Source organism: Ziziphus jujuba, chromosome 6 (assembly GCF_031755915.1).
Source record: "Ziziphus jujuba cultivar Dongzao chromosome 6, ASM3175591v1".
Classification (NCBI taxonomy): domain Eukaryota; kingdom Viridiplantae; phylum Streptophyta; class Magnoliopsida; order Rosales; family Rhamnaceae; genus Ziziphus; species Ziziphus jujuba.
This window is the reverse complement of record NC_083384.1, coordinates 1,443,398-1,453,900: the sequence shown is the minus strand read 5'-3', so window position 1 is coordinate 1,453,900 and position 10,503 is coordinate 1,443,398. Positions and strand designations below refer to the sequence as shown.

The 10,503-nt window shown below is 35.0% G+C and overlaps 1 pseudogene; it reads left to right on the top strand.

Moving 5' to 3' along the window:
• Window positions 1–1,614: 1,614 nt before the first annotated feature.
• LOC132804210 (ATP synthase subunit beta, chloroplastic-like) lies at window positions 1,615–9,957 on the top strand (annotated as a pseudogene).
• Window positions 9,958–10,503: the final 546 nt, after the last annotated feature.

Here is a 10,503-nt window from a genome sequence, read left to right as displayed (position 1 = left end):
TGACTATGACTTATTCCTTGTATGAAGACAGCAAGGTTGTCCTTGAACTTCTTAGCTTGGGCCCTAGTGATCGGTCCCACCTTCATTTGTAATGGGTCAGCACCCCAGTGGGTTGTCGGTCGAGCAGTCTCGGGTGGATTCGCATCAGTTCCATGATGTGGTAAATGGATAAAGGCAATCAGGAACATTAAGCGCTGTGTCTTCTAAGTTGTTTTCTAGAAAATTAACAAGCTCAAGATGTTTTTATGAGTTAATATGGTAGATAAGTATGGAAAATATTGTTCGTCAAAAACAACATGCCTATTGATGTAGACCCTATTGGTTGTTGGATGGAAACAACAAAATCCTATATGTTGGGAGCTGTATCCAATGAAGATGCAAGGAAAAGTTTTCTTTGAAAATTTATTTACTGCATAATTCCAAAGATAAGGGTAGCACCTGCAACCAAAGACTCTTAAACTTTGATAATTTGGATGCCTTTGAAGGAGACAAAAACATGGGGTTTCAGTTTTTAAAATAGATGAAGGTAATATGTTAATGAGAAAAATTGCAGTTAAGAAAGATTCCACCCATAGTTTCATGGGTACATTACATGGAACATCATAGTTAGATCCATTTCCACCACATGCCTGTGTTTCCTATCCGCAACCCCATTTTGTTCTGAGGTTTCTAGACCGGACATTTGATGAACAATTCCATGCTTACCTAATTGACCTTTAAATGTTGAAGATATAAGCCTACCTCCTTCCTCAATCTGAAGAATTTTAATTCGTCTGTTGAATTGGTTCTCTACCATTCTTTGAAATTTGAGGAAACATTCAAAACATTCTGATTTTTTTACATAAAGGAAATAGCCAAGTGTACCTGGAATAATCATCAATGAAAGCAACATAGAAATGGTATTTTTGTGTGGAAAATGTTGGTGCTTCCAAATATCAAAATGGATCCAAAGGAAACAATGAAATTTTATTAGATAAAGAAAAAGGAAGTTTGCAGCTTTTCCCTAATAGACAACTAGTATGAATGATAAACTTAAATTGTCCAACTGGAAACATTAATAACATTATTGGAATGTAAACTTTTTAAGGCCTTTAAACTGGGATGTCCCAAGTGTTGGTGCCAAGGATTTGCCGAGGTGTTTGTTGCACTTAAAGCATGATGCTTTCCTTTATTCAGAACGTACAGCTTTCCCTTCTTGTACACCATTGCTATGATTCTTTGATTGCAATCCTTTATCATAAAACCATTGGATGAGAATTCAAAAATGCAATCATTATCTGTTGTTAGTTGGCTAACTGATAAGAGGTTCTTTTTCAATTCTGGAACTACAAGAACATTTTGAAGATCTTAAAATCCATTTTTAGTTTTTGGTTTAGCATTACCAATGTGAGATATTGCAAGGCTATTCCCGTTGCCGACATATGTACTATCACTACCTTTATAAGGATAAGAATTACCTATTTTACCATTGTCATTTGTCATGTGTGCAGTGGCACCCGAATCTTCATAGAAGTTTGGATTGGAGTTGTCTGCAATGTTAAGTGTTGCTAGTGCTTATGGGATGTTATCCTTGATATTTGAATGATCAAACCTATGCCAGCAATTTATCGCACTATGGTTAAGTTTATCACATACACTACAACAAATTTGGGCAACTACTACACAGCTAATTTCTCAGGTGAGGGCCATTTTTGTCCATTTTAGCATTTAGGTGGCAAAATTAGATCATTTTATCTTTGCCTTGATAGACTTGTCACAAAGCAGTCTAGTGATAAACTGTGTAATTTGTAACATCCCACATCAGTTGGAAAGGGGAACGAAGCACGCTGATACGAACCTAGGACGACCTGCTCCTGAACCCGTATTATATTAGCCCGGATCTTGATTAAGTTCAAGTTCTAATGAAATGGACCTCAACCCCTAACCAACTTGTGGTTAGAAACCTTGGTATAATGTAGACGCCACAATAGGGGATGGAAAACCTATTGATAAGTCAAGCTAAAACAACCAATTCTCTAATGGTGTTTTAGGTGTTCTCAAAGAACAAAGAGATAATTAATCTCACAAATATTTTCTTAATCAAATCAAAGTTTTTTCTTATTGAAAAATAAGCCTTTAAATAGGCTTTGAAAGAAACAAAATAAACCCTAAAAAATTAATTCAAAACCGGACTCCTATAGGAATTAGGAAACTTGGCCGAATTCTAATATGTCCTAAACTAAGTTTCCTAAACTAAATTTTATTAATTAATTCCTTTATTTTGAATTAGGAATTTATTAATTTACAATGGAAATAATAAATTAATAACTTTCCTAAACTTATTTGTCAACCAAATATATAAATAAAAACTAAAAAGTAATGGAAGTTTCCTAAAACAAAAAGTATAATCAAATTAGGAAACTATAATACTAGCTTATTGACTAGGTTGACTTTGACCAATCTTTGACCAAATTGAGCTCCAAATCAGCTTCTAGATGCTTTGTAGGGTGCCAAATAAGCTGAATATAAGGCCCACACGTTGCCCATGCTTGGAAAAATAAGAAAAGGCTAATACAGTAAAATACAGTAAAGTAATAATGTATAATAGAAAAATAATAATGTATTTCCGTAATACTTTATCTTAAGACCTCTCGTCCCACTCGTTTGAAAAGTTCCCCGTTTAAAGATCATTTCGTAAAATCCAAACTTGTACCCTAATATAATATCATAAAATTGATGCTCAAAGGTATAAAGCGGACGATCAATATAATATTATAAAATATCTTAGTCAAGATATAAGTATTAAGCATAAAATAGTATAAACACAATTTCACAAAATAATTATGAAAGTGTACTAATAACCACCATATTGGAAAACCAACAATATACTCAAAACATATACAATGTACCATTTGATGTACCAAACTGTAACCCATGAGATATACCCATCTCACGATCCTTAATATAGGAAAGGCATCGTGGAAATAGTAAACCGTCGGGATGTACCCAACCTCATGGTCTGTGGCAATAAATAACTTGTGCGATGAATCAAACCTCACGGTATCGTGCCAATGATAAACCCGTGGGATAAACCCAACCTCTCGGTCCGTGGCAATAAATAACCTGTGGGATGAACCCAACCTCATGGAACCGTGGCAAACCCAGCGCGCTGTAATATAATACTGAACCGAAACTCTGGTAATATATGGTCCATTAATTAAAAATAACCAATACAGTATCCTTAAAACAATCTTGTAACATCATATATACTTTTCCAACAATACTGAATCATAAATAATACTTTAACATTCAAATTCAACCGCTTATTTAAATATTTCAAAATTTTCAAATCATCGTATCATAAACCAATTTTAAGCACATAAAATTATAAAATATTTGAACAGGCTTAAAATCATATAATTTTCAATCTGCTTTCTCAAATCAATTAATTTCCAAAATGATTTAAAACCTCAATTCAAATACCAAGATATTTAAATACCACAAGTTCATTCATGAACTCATTAAAATTGGAAATCATTTAAAATATTGTCAAAGGTCACATAAAATGATAACACATGTATGTGGAAGCAGATATTTATATATGCATAAAACAAACATTTCAATTAAGTGGGATATACTTAAAATATTCGAAGCACATATATATTATACTATATACCTAAAATATTTTAAAATAATATAACCATTCACAGTACTGTAGATGCTCACTCCTGCTTCCCTACAGGATCGCCTCTAGATTCAACCCGAGTGTCTGTAATATTATAAAAACATTTCTCAGGCTCCAACAACTAAACCAAAGACATTTATGGACATCAAATGTCTCAAATAATTTATACCACTATAAAATTTCATAAATTGGACACCGAACGGTCCAATTATACTGTGCATAGGAATGGCAATTTGCCTCGCATGGCCCGACAACCAGGGTGCACCACCCCTAATGGGATGGTTTTTCCCCAAAAAATCGGGATTACAGGGTGGGCTCGGGGTAAAGGTTTAAAACCTGTATCGAGGACGGGCCGGGGACAAGGAATAAATACTCTGGCTCGAACTTGACTCGATATTTTTGTTGCATTAAAAAAAATTTATATAAATTTTTCAAAAACAATTATATGAATGATAAAAAAAAAAAAGTAGGGAAAACCACCCCGTCCCGTCCCTGATTAGGGAATCCCCGTCCCCCACCCCACTTATAAAGAAACGGGGAAAACCGCAGGGATGGGATAGAAAATTCCTCGTAGAGATGGGGATGGAATTTTAAAAACTGGCCCCACCCCCTCCCGTTGACATTCCTAACTGCGCACCCTTAGGATTTGATACCCAAAATTGGGGCTTTTCATCCAAAGGCTAATCTTTCAAAATTGAACCTTCTAATGGGTCCTAATAATATTTAATTTCACTAATCCAACTTCAATTTTGTCCAATTTGACCAATTTTGTCCAAATAGAGTCTGAATTTATCTGGTATTTAACTAATTAGCCTAAGAATGCAAAAATTATCGAACGATGTCCAAAATTCACAAACTTTATATCTATGGAAAGCCCAAGAGATAAGGAATGCAATGGTGTACTCACCTTGGTCCAAAAGTGTCACTGGTGGCCCAAAAACTCATCGCAATACTCGGCTGAACTCCACATTGACATATCTCTCAAACAGTGAGGAATCTTGTCAAATGGACCACAGAAATGAGTTCAGAGGGTCCCAAAATGGTGGGATATGTGTATAGCTTGGCCTGAAAATGCTAAAAAATGGCCAAACAGCCAAAAAATGCCAAACAGCCACTGCAGGCTTCAAACGGCCAATCCTTGTGCGTCGGCCAATGGTTTGGCCTAAAATTTGGCTGGTGAGGTTGCCCTATGTGGGTAAGGAGGTTTTTCAGTGTGTACATAATGAGGGTGGCTGGAATTAGGCAAAATGGTGATGACCCAGTTAGGCGTAAAACGGGTTCAAAATAACCCGATTAGGATCTGTGGGTTTGGAGAGAAATTTCTTGGGTTTGCATGACAAAATGGGTATTTTGGAACTTATTTCCTGCTGGACACACTTTCCACCATTTATATAAAGCCTTGAGTCACTAACAGATGAAAATTTGGGACTGGTTTGGACACTAATATAAAATTGATATTTGAAATTTTACAGAACCATAACTTTTTATTCGTAACTCAGAATTTGGTGTGCTACCAGTCTATGAACTCGTATCAGCGAGCTCTACACAATGGTACATTAGTTAAACCAAAAATCGTATCGATAGAAAAAGTCAACTTAGACCCACATATTGTTCACTTGGTCAAACCTGGTCAAACTTGTACAACAGGGGTATTTTGGTACGGATTGTTACATACAGTCAGCTGACAAAATATTATTTGTCACTTAAACCATCAGTGGCACATTTGATTTGTCTTTGAGCCTTTCCAATGACAAGTAAACAACTTTTTGTCATCGACTTGTTATGATATGACATAAACCATGGTAAAGTTATTCAATTTGTCACCGAAACTACTTTTTTTATTTGCTGACAATTGTTTTGTAACTAAAAATAATATACCAATTATCAATTTTATTTGATAAAAAAAGTTTTTTATTAGATCTTACTAATTAATTATAGTGTCGTTAATTGCCATTTACAAATATAAAATGACACTTCTGAAATGCAATTAACATAAAAGAATAGTACTTTATTAAACATTTATCTAGTACTAAAAAATTCATTAAACACCAACTAATACTAATATAATGTGTATGAAATACAATAAGATTACATTAAAAGGAAAATATAAACAAAAACAGTTTGTAATTCTAGGGAAAAATATATATATATATATATACAAGATCGTTGCCTGTACCCACTAAATCTTTACAATCTCCATGTTCCAATGCAGTTCATCAATATATTCTCCAAGGATCCTACATTATAAAAAAATGAATCATTTAGTAAAAATCTAATTTAATTAGCAAGGAGAAAAGAACAAGATCAAGATTTCCTAAGTTCCTATAAGTTGGCAATCCTTTACCTATAAAGCATTCCCACCTCTTCTTCAATGTGGGTCAATCTAGTCCCATTCCATTTGTCTTTTACCTTTTCCAAGGGATTAATCATATCATGTTATTGCAGACAAAGTGTGAAAGTTTCAGCTTATATTACTATATATGCACTTGAACATATATATATTTTTGTATACTATGCAAGGTGTACCAAATACGGTAAGCTTACGCTAAAAGGCAAAAAATAAAGAAAAACATTCTCTATTTCTAAGGGGAAAAGACATGATTGTTGCCTATACCATCTAACTAATGTCTATCTCCATCTTCCAAAGTAGCAATCATCTCCAAAGATCCTAAATAATAAAAAATTGAATTAAATATATAGGGCATATATAATTGACCTTTTTCATTAACGATGTTTCTTGACCATGTTCCTCAAAATCATTGAGCTAAACATACTCAATTACATCTAGTCAATTACATCTAGAGCTAACAACATATATATATAGTCAAGGTAAAGAAATGAATTAAGCTTGGAGAAAACCAATAACAAAAGCATACAATATCATGCATTGAGTACTATCATATACAGTTGGCAGTATATTTGAATGAAACTTTCATTCTCATTTCAAGAAAAATCACAGTTCAAAAAAGAAAAAATCTTAAATAATCAATAATAATGGATAAATCATTTACGAAATTGAAGCCTTAGAAGGGAGTAACAACTTATTGAGCGTAATTTGTTCAACAGTGGCAGCCGGTGACCGTAAACTTCGCTTGAAATGTGCTGTCAGAGTGGGTTCCTTCATACTTTGCAAACAAGCATATTTTGAGCCAATTTGAGCTTCGATTCGACGGTGATCGAACTTAAATAGTGATCACCTGAGTTCAGCTCTTCTTGAGCACGTCGGGTAGTCATTTGTAGTATTCTCACCATGATTAAGTCACTAGTAGACTAGGCTTGGTGGCTGAGGCAGCAGTGTGGTGGATCAGCATCGAGATTAGAGTGATTTTCTAGTGGAAGTCCAGCCTGCATGGGTTTTGTAAAGCATCGAGGTTGCTGGCTGGAGAAGAAGAAAGCTTCATCGAAGGGGGTGTCCTATTTTTTTAAATATTTATATTTAAATTAGTTACAAGAAATATTTGTCACCATTGTCATCACACAAATTAAAAACGTTTTCCCTCCAAAGAGCAATTAGTTACAAATATAGGTGACAAACTAAGAATTTATCACTAATTAAATGACCAAATCATTAAATGTAATAACGAAAATTTTTGCCACTAATCGCCTATATAAACTGACAAGTTTTCATTTGTCACAGTGGTATTTAAAGTTATCTGTGCCATCTAATATCTTTTCACCGTTATCTATTTAGTAAAATTAGTTACAAAGGTAAAATATTTGTCACCATTGACGTCAAATAAATTAAAAAAACAATAGTGCCTTCAATTGGCAATTAGTTACAAATGTAAGTGACAAAGTAAGAATTTATCGTTAATTAAATGATCCAATCATTAAATGTGACAAAGAAAATTTTTATCACCAATTGCCGATATAAACTGATAGATTTTTATTTGTCAAAGTAGTATCTAAAGTTATCTACAATACCCAATATCTTAAAATTAGTTACAAACATAAAATTTTTGTCACTATTAACACCAAGTAAAGTCAAAAAAATTTTGCCTCCAAACTGTAAAGGGTAATTAGTTACAAAAGTAGTTGACCACGTAAGAATTTATCACTAATTAAATGACCCTACTAGACTCTCTCCATCTAGGGTGCAACACTCCACCGCTTTGCCTAGCAGTACGACGTTTGTATTGCTCTCCCATAAACCCATTTTCATGGTTTAGGATACTCCCATTTAGCTCGCCGCTGCTATGGGAATCGCTTTTGCTTTCTTTTCCTTTGGCTATTAAGATGTTTTAGTTTGCAAGGTTGTCTCTTGCCTACCCATGGATTCAGCAGCAGTTTGAAAGGTTGATCTATTCAGGAATCTCCGGATGTACGCTTATTTTCAACTCCTCGAAGCATTTCATCATTTATTACGCCCTTCCTTATCTCTAGGTGCCTAGGTATCCACTGTAAGCCTTTCCTCGTTTGAACCTCGGCCTTAACTTTAAGGCTGTGCCATCCCCTAAGGTGCTGCTAAATGGGAGGATCTTATCAACGTCCATGAATGTAAAATCATAGCATAGATCGAATTGCTGGATTAGAAAAATTGGGTGCTATCATATAGCTTTGTATCGGCTAAGTTCACGAGTTGGAGATAAGCAGACTCAAACCGCTGACATCCGCCATAGGGTAAACCACCGCCTCTCAGGCTCTAGGCTGATTCTACCATAGAGGCCAATGATAGACAATAACTCCTTCCCGAACACAGCTTACAACTTTAATTGTACTATGCTCTCCAAAGAGCAATTCTTCTCGAAATCTTAAAAGGTGCTGAGTTGGAAGCCAATTCTAACTAAGGATTCTTGTGGTTCCGGAAGATCTAGCTATAGGAGAACCAAGAACAGAGAGCTTTCCCCCTTTTTCCACCTGACTCTTTGGTCTTAAGAATGCTGGTTTTAAGAATGAGTCATTGCCCTTCTCCGACCTTTACTGTCCAACCTGAAAGCTGAAAGCTAATCCATTCCACTTATTGAAAAGGGTTCTATGATCGGTTCGCGATCCCTGGAGAAACTCACATAACATCTTCTATTCATACATCTATGCCTGCCTTTATATAATTAGATACAGAATTATGGATTTTGAAATAGGAATTAAAGTAGTAAATCTTTTAGCCCCTTATCGCCATGGAGGAAAAATAGGACTATTCAGGGGAGCGGGAGTGGGCAAAACAGTACTCATTATGGAATTGATCAACAACATTGCCAAAGTTCATAGGGGGTGTATCCGTATTTGGTGGAGTAGGTGAACGTACTCATGAAGGCAATGATCTATACATAGAAATGAAAGAATCTGGAATAATTAATGAAAAAAATATTTCAGAATCAACAGTAGCACTAGTCTACAGTCACATGAATGAACCGCCGAGAGCGCATATGAGAGTTGGTTTAACTGCCCTAACTATGGCGGAATATTTCCGAGATGTTAATGAACAAGACATACTTCTATTTATTAACAATATCTTTTATTTTGTCCAAGCATGATCAAAAGTATCAGCCTTGCTAGGTAGAATGCCCTCCACTGTGGGATATCAACCCACTCTTAGTACCAAAATGGGTTCTTTATAGGAAATAATTACTTCTACCAAAGAGGGGTCCATAACTTCTATTCAAGCAGTTTATGTACCCATGGACGATTTGACCGATCCCACTCTGACCACAACATTTGCACATTTCGATTCTACTACCGTACTATCAAAGGATTGGGTGCCAAAGGTATCTATCCAGTAGTAAATCCTTTAGATTCAACGACAACTATGCTCCAACCTTGGATCGTTGGTGGAGAACATTATGAAACTGCGTAAGGAGTTAAACAAACTTTACAATGTTACAAAGAACTTCAGGACATTATAGCTATCCTTGGGTTGGATGAATTATCCGAAGAAGATCGCCTAACCGTAGCATGAGCATGAAAAATTGAGCGTTTCCTATCACAACCCTTTTTCGTAGCAGATGTATTTACCGGTTCACCAAGGAAATATGTTGGAGCAAAAATGATTAAAGGATTTAAGTCGATCCTTTCTAGCAAATTATATGGTCTCCCTGAACAGGTTTTTTATTTGGTAGGTAACATCGACGACGCTACTGCAATGGTTAACGATGGCTCTAATGAGTGATTTTGAGATCACTGTTTTAGTAAATGATGCAGAGAAGGGTAGTGACATTGATCCACAAGAAGCTCAGCAAACTCTTGAAATAGCGGAAGCTAACTTGAGTAAAGCCGAAGGCAAGAGACAAACAATTGAAACAAATCTCACTCTCAGACGAGCTAGGACACTAGTAGAGGCTATCAATGTGATATTGTAACGAATAAGCAAAATATGGTGTATAACAGAAGTTCTGTTTATACACCTTATTTTGTTTGCTTCTACCATTGAAATTGAATAAGAATCAAATATAATCAAGAAGAATAAGATACAAAATCAATAAAAGAGCATGAATAGAAAAATGTATTAGAGACTATTCATGCAGGTATCGAATAAGTTCTACCTACTATTGGATTTGAACTAATGACTCCCATCGTCTAAAAGCAATACTCTAACCACTGAGTTAAGTAGGTCATTTATCATCACAAAGAGAAACAAGTGTGACCTATCGCATTGATAGATTATAAATGGATTATTTTTAATAATAAGCAATACCAATCAAATGAATCAAAGAGATATGATGTTGGATCATGTAATATTCATATTGACAAGAAATTATATACATGATAAAATATGTATCACAAGCATAAAGGCTATAACTCAGTTAGGTAGAACCTCATTTACCCGCGCCCTAATGCTTTTAAGAGGAGTCCATCATGGAATCAAAAGATTTGATCTTATTGAAAAATGGATGTCTTACTCTATG